The 10,191-nt window shown below is 45.8% G+C and overlaps 1 long non-coding RNA gene across 1 annotated transcript; it reads left to right on the top strand.

The window, feature by feature from the left end:
• The first annotated feature begins 3,205 nt into the window (after nucleotides 1–3,205).
• On the top strand, nucleotides 3,206–4,239 carry LOC148824497 (uncharacterized). Its single transcript, XR_016091831.1, has 3 exons — nucleotides 3,206–3,275; nucleotides 3,507–3,562; nucleotides 4,142–4,239. It is a non-coding gene; the product is annotated as an uncharacterized LOC148824497 (long non-coding RNA).
• Nucleotides 4,240–10,191: the final 5,952 nt, after the last annotated feature.

A 10,191-nucleotide genomic window follows, 5' to 3' on the forward strand; every position in this document is an offset into this window, starting at 1 on the left:
TCTCTTGCTGTGTGTGCTCTTATCTCTCTATCTCTCTCCTCTTCTCTCACTCTGACAATCTGTGCAGAGTATCTGAAGGGGATGTAACATCACTTGGCAAAGGAAAAAAAATATCAGAAGCAGAATAAAAAAAAACTCTTCTCAGTCAGCTTCACATCTCAGATTCACACACAGAGATCTGGTTCCCTCAGTACTTTACCCAAACTCCTCTTTCCAGAACAGACAGAAGCTCATCTCCATCCTACTCTTTATCCTCACAATCCAGAACCAGATATTCAGACAATCAGTGCTGCTACATGAATAATATCAGACAGAACAGCCTGGACTCAGGTCACATCTCCCCCTTTTCTCCTTCCTCACAGCCTCTTAGAGACAGAGAAGAGCTCCTGGTTCTCCTGTCTGTGAACAGGGCTCAGGGGTCACTGATCTGGCAGCTGTGGGCTCTGTTCCAGGTCAGAAGCAAGAAGCTTCTATTAACCCTTTCCAGGACCTTCAGCCCTTCAGTATTACTGCCCTGACTGATTGTCTTTACTGTAAGTCAGCCTCCAAACATATTTTAGAAACGTTTTGACAAATAATTGAACAGCAGTCTGATTATGTAATTATTGTAAATATTTTGTACTTATTATTACTTACTTAATTCAACCGCCAAACATCTGTCAGAAATGTTCTGACTCACAATTGAGCAATCTACAATTATTATTACTTATGTAATGAACACCAGTATTGATACTCTGATCGGTGTATTATGATTCTCAGCAGCAGCAGACCAATGGTCGTGTCTACAATAGTGACCAGTTGACCAGACTGTAGCTCTGAGCAGCGGGACTCAGATCACACAGAAACCTGTCTGTGTGTGATTCCACACCAGCCCTGGGATTCAGCGTCTCCCACACGTCTCTCACGGAGAGTCTTATAAATATACAGTTAAACAGAATCTGATAACAGTTATACAGATAATTAAATCATCAAATAGGTTGAGTAACTGAGTGCTTGAGTGGAAATAAAACCAGAAGATGCACTTCTACCTCCAGGATCAGGAGTCTAATCCTCCTGGCTTCTATTCTGTGGAGATTCGTGTAAAACGCTTAAAAGCGCTTATTACAGTGACTTGTGCTCTTTCTCTTCTGCTCTACGGGAGTACGCTATACAACGCATTAGTCTGTGAAGTAAACTATTTTTTTTGTTTAATGACTTTCATTCCTGTCTGTCGCTGTCCTTCTCCAACTGTTATGAATCGCTTCTCTTCACAGCCCGGTGTGTTTTTTTTTTGGAGATGTTATATCTGTAAGAAAAGCCCCCCGGACTCCGGACTGGAGTCTCCTCCAGCGGAGACGCGCTCTGCTGTCAGAAAGAGCGCTGTGACGTCACAGACACCACCCAGAGTGCCGGGATCAGAGAGTGAGACCGCTGGAGGCGCGCAGAGCGCACGGAGAGTTATTGATCACTTATCTATTGACAACCAATTAATTCAACTGAATAATCGATTAACTTCACCGATTGGTGAGTACTGATTCTTTTCTTGACCCTGTTTTAAAAATCTAGAAAACAGTCAATACAGCCTGTATCGATCAATAAGGAATTGTATCCTAGAGCTAGAAAAGTATATTTCAAGTTGATAAATTTGTGTAGGCAACAGTTTACATGTATTTTTCCACTGTTTACAAATCATAAGTATGGTAACCACGGCAACACGTGCCACATCACTGTGTCCGGCTAGGTCTCGACTTTGTCACAAAGAGTTGTGTGACGTCACGGACAGCAACTAGTACTAATGCTAGTGTATTCATGTTAATATTAGTGTGAGTACAACTTGTAGTTTTAATATTAATGCCAGTGTTCATGTGAGTATTAATGATGATAGCGCTACTGATTTTTTAATGCTAGTATTTATGTTAATATTAGTGATAATTATAGAGTTACTGTTAGAGTATTTAAATTAGTCGTCATGTTAGTTTTAGTGATAGCATTACTGTTATTAATAGTATTAGTAGTGAAGTAGTAGTTTGTGTAAGTTTTAGTGGTGATGACGATAGTGTAAGTGTTAGTGATAGTGTTACTGTTGTAATGTTAGTGGCATTTGTGTTAGTGTTAGTTATAGTGTATTATTATTAGTGTATTAACAGTGTTAGTGTGTGGGTGTGTGTCAGTGAGTATTTGGGTGTGTCTGTAAGTATTTGTAGTGTCTATGTATGTGTCTGTGAATGTGTGTATGTGTGTAGTGTCTGTGAGTGTGTGTTGTGTCTATGTGTGTGTCTGTGAGTGTGTGTGGTGCCTGTGAATGTGTATAGTGTCTCTGTGTTAATTTGTGTGGTGTCGAAGAAAAGTCTTCACTCAGGGAAGGTGTGGTCAAGCAGAGTCCCTTTATACATGCGCATGGGGAGGATATAATCATGCAGATCTGAGAGCAGCCTCTCTTACAGATCTGTGAGTAACCTCTCCACCGAGATGATAAATGCAATGAGTTTTATACAGCAAATTCACACAGGAAGCTCTTTCTAAGTTTCCATATTAGGAGTTGTTTTTTCTCTCTACAAACATTTCTTTGTAATTGACCACATTCTTCTTAAGAAGCAGTTCTACCTTGCATACAGACAAAAGGAAGTATATAAATAAAAGGTGTGAAATGAGCTAGACATCCTGCAGTTGTACCATTAATATCAAAATGTCAAATAATATGCTTGCAATTGTTCTTTCATACTGTTGCTGGGTAAAAAGCATTTTTAAAGCCAACTAGTCACTATCTTATACACTTAAAAAAAGGTAAATGCTAAAATTGTCCTCAGTGGGTGTGTGTCTGTCAGTGTGTGATAATGTGTGTGAGTTTGTGGGTGTAGATTCCAGACCAATGTCCACAGAGCTGTGAGTGCTCTGTTTTTATCACTATTACAAATAATGACAGCAGTAGTAGTAGCAAGAGTATTAGTATCAGAATTAGTTTTAGAATTTGTAGTCATGGTCGAAGTAATAGCAGCAGCAGTAACAACAGTGATAGTTGGATTATCCAAGCAGTTAATTCAGAAACTACAGTATTACACATTTATACCCTATTTTCTAGGCATGTTTTGTAAAGTGCTTTGATGCTCTGGATTAAATGGCACATTATAAGAAAAAAATGATTGATTGATTGACTGTGAGAGTGAAGTCTGGTCGACCTCGTTTGTCTAACAGAACTATCCTGTCCACAGATGTCAACAGAGGTGAACAGAGAAGATGTCCAGACCCACCAGAGACTGGAGACAGGTTCGAGAGTCAGGCCCCAGACCCAGAGAGCTGTGAGTCCACTGCTGTTCCAGTTCATACTGTGCTTCTTCCTCTTCCTCCTCCTCCTAAAATTAAAACCCATTGCAGTAGCAGGGCTCTGCCATCCTCTCTTGGGGAAGAGAAGACTCTACATGACAGTATGTGCGTCTGTGTGTGTGTTAGTGTGTGGGAGTGTGTGTCTGTGTGGTGTGTGCTTGTGAGTCTGGTCCAGCCATTGTCTGTAACAGAAGTGTGTCTGACAGATCAGGAAGGAGGTAACAGGAGACTCAAGTGACACAGGATGTGGACCCCAAAAACAGTGAGTCTGCATTATTATTATTATTATTATTATTATTATTATTAGGATTGAGAGGGTGTGAGAGACAGGGGGTCTCAAACTCCATTCCTAGAGGGTCCGTCTTCTAGTTTTCTGTCCAGATCTCGGTTACAAAGTTTATCCAGTTTTTTAATTAAAAGAAAAAATATTCTAATTCCATTTTACAGGCCTAAAATATTTAACTGTGCCTTGAACGTTTTGAGTCTTCAACAGTGAGAGACATTAAAATATATTATTGAACACATTATTTCCACATCTTACTAAGAAAATAATTAGCTTAATTGTTTAATTGGCTAGCCCCAGTTCGAAAGAAAACCTGGAGATGCACTTAGCTCTCCAGTGACAAGATTGGGGCTTGAGACTCCTGGTCTAGGAGAACTGGCCCATCAACAGGCCACAGCAGGGATGCTGGGGATCATGAAGCTGGATAGCTGAGGGCTGGACACTGCTTCTGGTTCGAGGATGACAGACCACTGTGATTTAGGGTCATCTTGGCCCATGATGATGATGATGAAGGTGTGTTTGTGTGCCTGGCTGGTAACTCTGTTTCCTACTCCCCAGCCGCTGGGAGAGACTCGCTTAAGGCGAGAGAGGAATAGCCAAGCAGTGAGACGGGCTTCACACTGATGCCTGGGGCAGATCCCAAAGAAACGTGAGTATTGGCTTCAACGACATGGTTGGGTAGCTTGTTCCATGCCCCAACCACCCTCTATGTACAGTAGTGCCTCCTGTCCTGACTATAGAGTCTCATCCAGCTGTCTCTTGAGATAAACCAGGGAATCTGCTTCAACAACATGACTAGACTGCTTCTTCCACACCCCCACACCATTCCATGTAAAGAAGTGCCTGTCCTGTCCTGCTCAGTTTTAAATGCTGTTTTACTACTGTGTTTAATACTGTTTGACTAAGAAAAAGCCTGTCCCAACACACAGAAACTTGGTCGGCTTCTACTGGTGAGACTAAAGCAGTCAACTTGCTGACAGGTCTCAACAGAGACAGACGTGACCTTGAAAGGTCAAAGAGGGGCCACCGATACGCTGAGGTTCTGAGCAAAGAATCTTCCAGAGTAAGACAACCAGTGTGTTCTGCTCAGGATGATGATAGTGATACAGATGATAGTGAAGATAATGAAGGTGGTCTAGATGATGATTGTCTTGATGAAAAAGCTTTTGATGATGATGGTGGACATGATGAAGAAGGATACGGTAATGAAGATGGTGAAGTTGATCATTTATTAGAATGGTGATGAAGATGATCTTGATGAAGATAGTAGAGATTGTGATGGTGGAGGTGATGATGAAGGTGACACAGTCATGCCTGTGTGTGGGTGTGTGTGAAAGGGGAGGTGGGGTTGGGTCAGGTCTGCTGCTGTCATCCGATGGGACAGTATCTCTCCTCTTACAGATCATTAAGGAGATGATTGCAGACTGTTGGAGGAAGAGGGAGCAGACTCCCCCTGTGTCTCGCCTCAGGATGCTGAGAGCTGTGAGTCTGTGAGCCTGATGTGTCTGTGACATCTGTCAAAAGTTTGCTCACAGCAGGGGACTGTGATTGCTGGGAGACCAGAGGCAGGGCCTTGTCCTTCTAGAGAAGACCCTCTCAGTTTTCTGTCTGTGCATTCATGCCATCTCTGTGCCCCTGTCCCCTCAGGCCAGCCAACAAATCACCAGGCAGGAGACCAAGACCCAGCCATGGGACAGCTCGAAGGGCATGGAGAGGGACAGAGGGACAGGCCATTGACCTCCTCCTTGGACATACCAATACTCCCTCATGTGCACCCTCTAGAGCACCCCCTCACCTACCTGCTGGCACACCCATTCACCCCAGCCCGGCCCCGGCTCCCCAGTGGCGGCTCAGGGAGGACCTGCGGGTTGAGCTGGAGGGGCTGCTCTAGGTGGAGGAGAGCCGGGTGCGGACCTGGGCTCAGAACACGATGTCCTCCATCCAGCTTGACTACCTGGAGCTGTACGATGAGGTCCTGGCCGAGTTTGGATTGGAGGCTGCTTAGTGGGATTGGTGAGTCCCTGAAACCCCTCCCCCTTGTCCAGCTCGCACTGCAGTACGCAGGGGCTGGGACGACTCTCCTGTCCCCCTCAACTTTCCAAGATACCTGCGTCACCCCACTCAACCTGGTCCCCAGGAAATCTTCCAGATCCAAGGGGAGAGAGACAGGAGCTGGGCTGGGACTCCAGCTTGCTGTTATATCAAGTGGATGGGTGAAAGACACACTGCTTACAGATCAACACTAGGGGGCATCATAGAGTAGGTGGTTTGACTCTTGGTCATCGATGGCAACAGCGGGGCTCTATTAATAGTGGGGAGACTTCCCCATTCTCCATAGGCTCTATAAACAGTGGGGTGACCCACCTCCCCCCCTCTTTTGGCTTTAGAGACACCACAGTTCCACCCCTAGGTTGCATCTCCTGTCTGGCGCTGTGGAGGTATGATGATGATGATTCACTGTCCTTGTTCTCCCTCTGTGGTACAGGAGTTGGTACTGAGTTAGTGGAGTTTCATGGAGGAGATGATAAGAAATTTGACCCAATCCCAAAATTAAAACAGTGAAGACAACAGGCAAAACGACGGGAGCTCTGATAATGGAGGTTTGGTTTGACAGCAGTAGACCTGGTCAGGACATCTTGCCTGTTTCTCACTCCCCTTATTCCCAGGATTTTCCCTTCCAGAGCGCAGGAATCATGAAGCAGTACGACCACAAGGAGACACTGAAGTCCTACTTCGAAAACACAAAGGTCAGGTGTGACTTCTCCGAGGTGGACAAGTGCTTCCACCAGGTTGCAGCCAACGTCAATGTCGACCTCATCCTGCAGAAGTACCTGGGAGACGCTGTGGCCGAGGTCTGTAAAAAGCAGGTTTATTTTTTCTCTTTGTAGTAGTCTTAGGACAGTCTGACCTGTTGTGGGACTCAGCAGGAACAGGAAGGTCTGTGTGTCTTCAGCCTCCACAGCCCAGGAGGCAAATTATCCAGGTGGACGAGGCTTTCAAAGAGAACCAGCTGTCCACCCCTTCCTTTCCTGGACCTCGGTGCCCCTGGGCCCTCCCTCTTCACTCACCTGTGACCCCGCTGAGCTCATTAAACTCCCTGCCGACTGCTCCATGCCGCCCCCATTCTTCGAGGAACATCAGAGCTCCTGAGATTCAGAAACAGGTGAGATGAACAGAACCTCTGTCCTTGTTTAGTGTCAACTGTACAGACTCTTATTGGACACACTGTACAGACTCACCTGTACAGGATCTTATTACAGTCACAATGCATATACTGAGGGTATATTAAGAATAAGAAGTCAAGAACTGACCCCAGCAGCAAAGACCTGTGTCTATCTTCAGTGTCCAGGTGCAAAGAGGCGTGCTTTCCAAGTCAGCCCTGAAAAGATGAAGAGGACAATATGTCCACCTCTTCCAATCCTGACACTGACCCGCCCCAGGTCACTGCCCCACTGTCCAGCCAGCTGCCTGTCCACAGACCCCTCCCTCACCTCCCTCCCATCACCACTCAGTAGAAGACTGTAGAAGTAGAAGGGTGGTTGATGGAACGGAGACAGGAGGTGCAGGAGGAGAAGGAGAGGAGGAAGCTGGAGGAGGAGAGGATAAAGGTGGAGGAGAAGAGGAGGAAGGTGTTTGAGAAACAGGAGAGGAGATAGGAGAAGGAGGGGGAGGACAGGAAGAAGGTGCTGGAGAAGGAGAAGAGGAGACGGGAGAGGGAGGAGGAGAGGAGGAAGGTGTTTGAGAAACAGGAGAGGAGACGGGAGAAGGAGGAGGAGCAGAGGAGTGTAAGAGGACCAGAGGGAGGGTCATCCAGGACAGGTATTTTAGGAATGATCTGCTCACTGTACTTGACTTAGACCTGACCAAGATGGCCGCTAAGAGAAACCAGCTGACCCGCAGATGGAAAGGGCTCAGGCTGAAAGACAAAGACGAGATGCAGGTGGGTCTCATCAGGAAACAAAATATATATGCCCCAGGAAACAGTGATCCGGCGCGGAAGCCAGTAGGTGAATGCGTGTTGGAGAAGATAGGAAAGTTTGGTTGGAGTGAATAAAGATTTAAGGACAACGGATTTTCGGAATAAATAAAGGATAACGGTATACGGCTTGTGATTTGGACTCGGCGCGGATTTATTGGATTTTACGAACTTTTGGAACACGGACTGAACAAGGACAGAGAAAACGGATTGCGGACTGGTTTGGAAGACTGGAGAAACGCCTGCAGCAGGAGGAGGAGAGGAGGCAGAAGGAGAAGGAGGAATGGAGGTGAGTTCAGGAGGAGGAGAGGAGGAAGCAGCTGAAGGAGGAGAATAAGAAACGAGCAAAGGAGGAGAAGGAGAGAAGGAGATTGTGCACGTGAGGTGGTGGAAAAAATGGGTCCGGTCACTTATAAAGTTAAGCAACCTGACAAACAACGACAGCATCAAATCTACCATGTGAATTTACTAAAGAGATGGCATGGTGCAGAAGTTTTGCTCACCCACTTCTCCCCTGATCCTGTGGAAGAAGAAACGGGTGCCGTCGCTGTGGGGGACCTGGCTCCGGCGCAGAAGCAAGAATTACGAGAGTTCCTGTAGCAAAACAAGGATGTTTTTTCCCAAAGTCCTGGTCGAACCCACCTCATTCAACATAAGATTATCACGGAACCAGAAAAAAGGGTAAGGTTGGCCCCCTATCGAGTACCTGAAGCAAAAAGGAAACTAATTAAGGAAGAAGTAGAAAAAATGTTAAGAATGGGGATAATAGAAGAATCCCATAGCGAGTGGGCTAGTCCCATAGTACTGATACCCAAGCCAGACGGAACTATTAGGTTCTGTAATAACTTCAAAAGATTAAATGAGATCTCGTTGTTTGACGCATACCCTATGCCTCGTATAGATGAGCTAATCGAGCGATTAGGTAACGCCCGATATATCAGTACGCTAGACCTTACAAAGGGATATTGGCAAGTACCCCTAGCCGAAGAAGCTAAAGCCAAAACCGTGTTTGCCACCCCGGAGGGGCTATATCAGTATCGGGTCCTTCCGTTTGGTTTACACGGCGCTCCTGCTACGTTTCAGCGATTAATGGACCACATACTCAGACCTCATCGAGATTTTGCGGCTGCCTACCTAGATGACGTCGTAATTCATAGCACAACTTGGGAACAACACCTACTACACTTGGGAGCAGTAACCGGAGCTTTGCGGAAAGCAGGATTAACTGCTAATCCAAAAAAATGTTGTCTAGGGACCCAGGAAGCCAATTATCTCGGTTATACGATTGGGAGGGGAATGATCATGCCACAAGAACAGAAGGTACAGTTAATTAGAAACTGGCCTAGACCTTCTACAAAGAAGCAAATAAGAACATTTTTTGGATTAGCAAGCTACTATCGTCGATTCATTTCAGGATTTGCCGCCATTGCCGCCCCATTGCACGACTTAACAAAGACGAGTTGCCCTGAAAAAATAAAATGGACAGAAAGGGAAGAGAGGGCCTTTCAAGAACTAAAAAGGACTTTGTCATCGCAGCCGGTCTTACAGGTACCTAATTTTAACAAAACATTCATGGTACAAACTGATGCATCGGACACTGGGATTGGAGCCATACTGACGCAGGAAATTGAAGGATCAGAGCACCCCATTTTGTATATTAGCCGTAAATTAAGCCCTGCGGAGAAACATGATTCCACAATCGAAAAGGAGTGTCTGGCAATAAAATGGGCCCTGGATTATTTAAAATATTATTTATTGGGAAGACGATTCATCTTGTATACTGACCATGTGCCACTAACTTGGTTGTTAAGGAACATGGACAAAAATGATCAGATTACGCGATGGGGCCTTAGTCTCTAGAGGTTTCAGTTCCAAACGGTTTATAGACCAGGAAGAAAACAAGGTAATGTCGATGCCCTCTCCCGAATGCATTGTTTCTTTTTCAGACAGCCCGAGGACGGGGCTGATCTCAGGGGGAGGGTATGTAAGAGGACCAGAGGGAGGGTCATCCAGGACAGGTATTTTAGGAACGATCTGCTCACTGTACTTGACTTAGACCTGACCAAGATGGTCGCTAAGAGAAACCAGCTGACCCACAGATGGAAAGGGCTCAGGCTGAAAGACAACGAGATGCAGGTGGGTCTCATCAGGAAACAAAATATATATGCCCCAGGAAACAGTGATCCGGCGCGGAAGCCAGTAGGTGAATGCGTGTTGGAGAAGATAGGAGAGTTTGGTTGGAGTGAATAAAGATTTAAGGACAACGGATTTTCGGAATAAATAAAGGATAACGTATATTACGGCTTGTGATTTGGACTCGGCGCGGATTTGTTGGATTTTACGAACTTTTGGAACACGGACTGAACAAGGACAGAGAAAACGGATTGCGGACTGGTTTGGAAGACGGACGACCAAAAGAAAAGGAAGAAACCTCAGGAAAATAAAAGAAGAGTTTGTGGTGTGAGTACTTATTACATTTATCTATTCCCCCGGAGACACCACAGGAGGAAGACTGAGGAGAAGCAGGAGAGGAGCTGCAGCAAGGCAGCAGATGCGATGAGGAGGACCGTGGACAAGGAGGAGAGGAGACGTGCCCGGGAGGCGGAGGAGAACAGGAGGGAGCAGCAGGAGC

Source organism: Atractosteus spatula, chromosome 10 (assembly GCF_055471065.1).
Source record: "Atractosteus spatula isolate fAtrSpa1 chromosome 10, fAtrSpa1.hap1, whole genome shotgun sequence".
Classification (NCBI taxonomy): Eukaryota; Metazoa; Chordata; class Actinopteri; order Semionotiformes; family Lepisosteidae; genus Atractosteus; species Atractosteus spatula.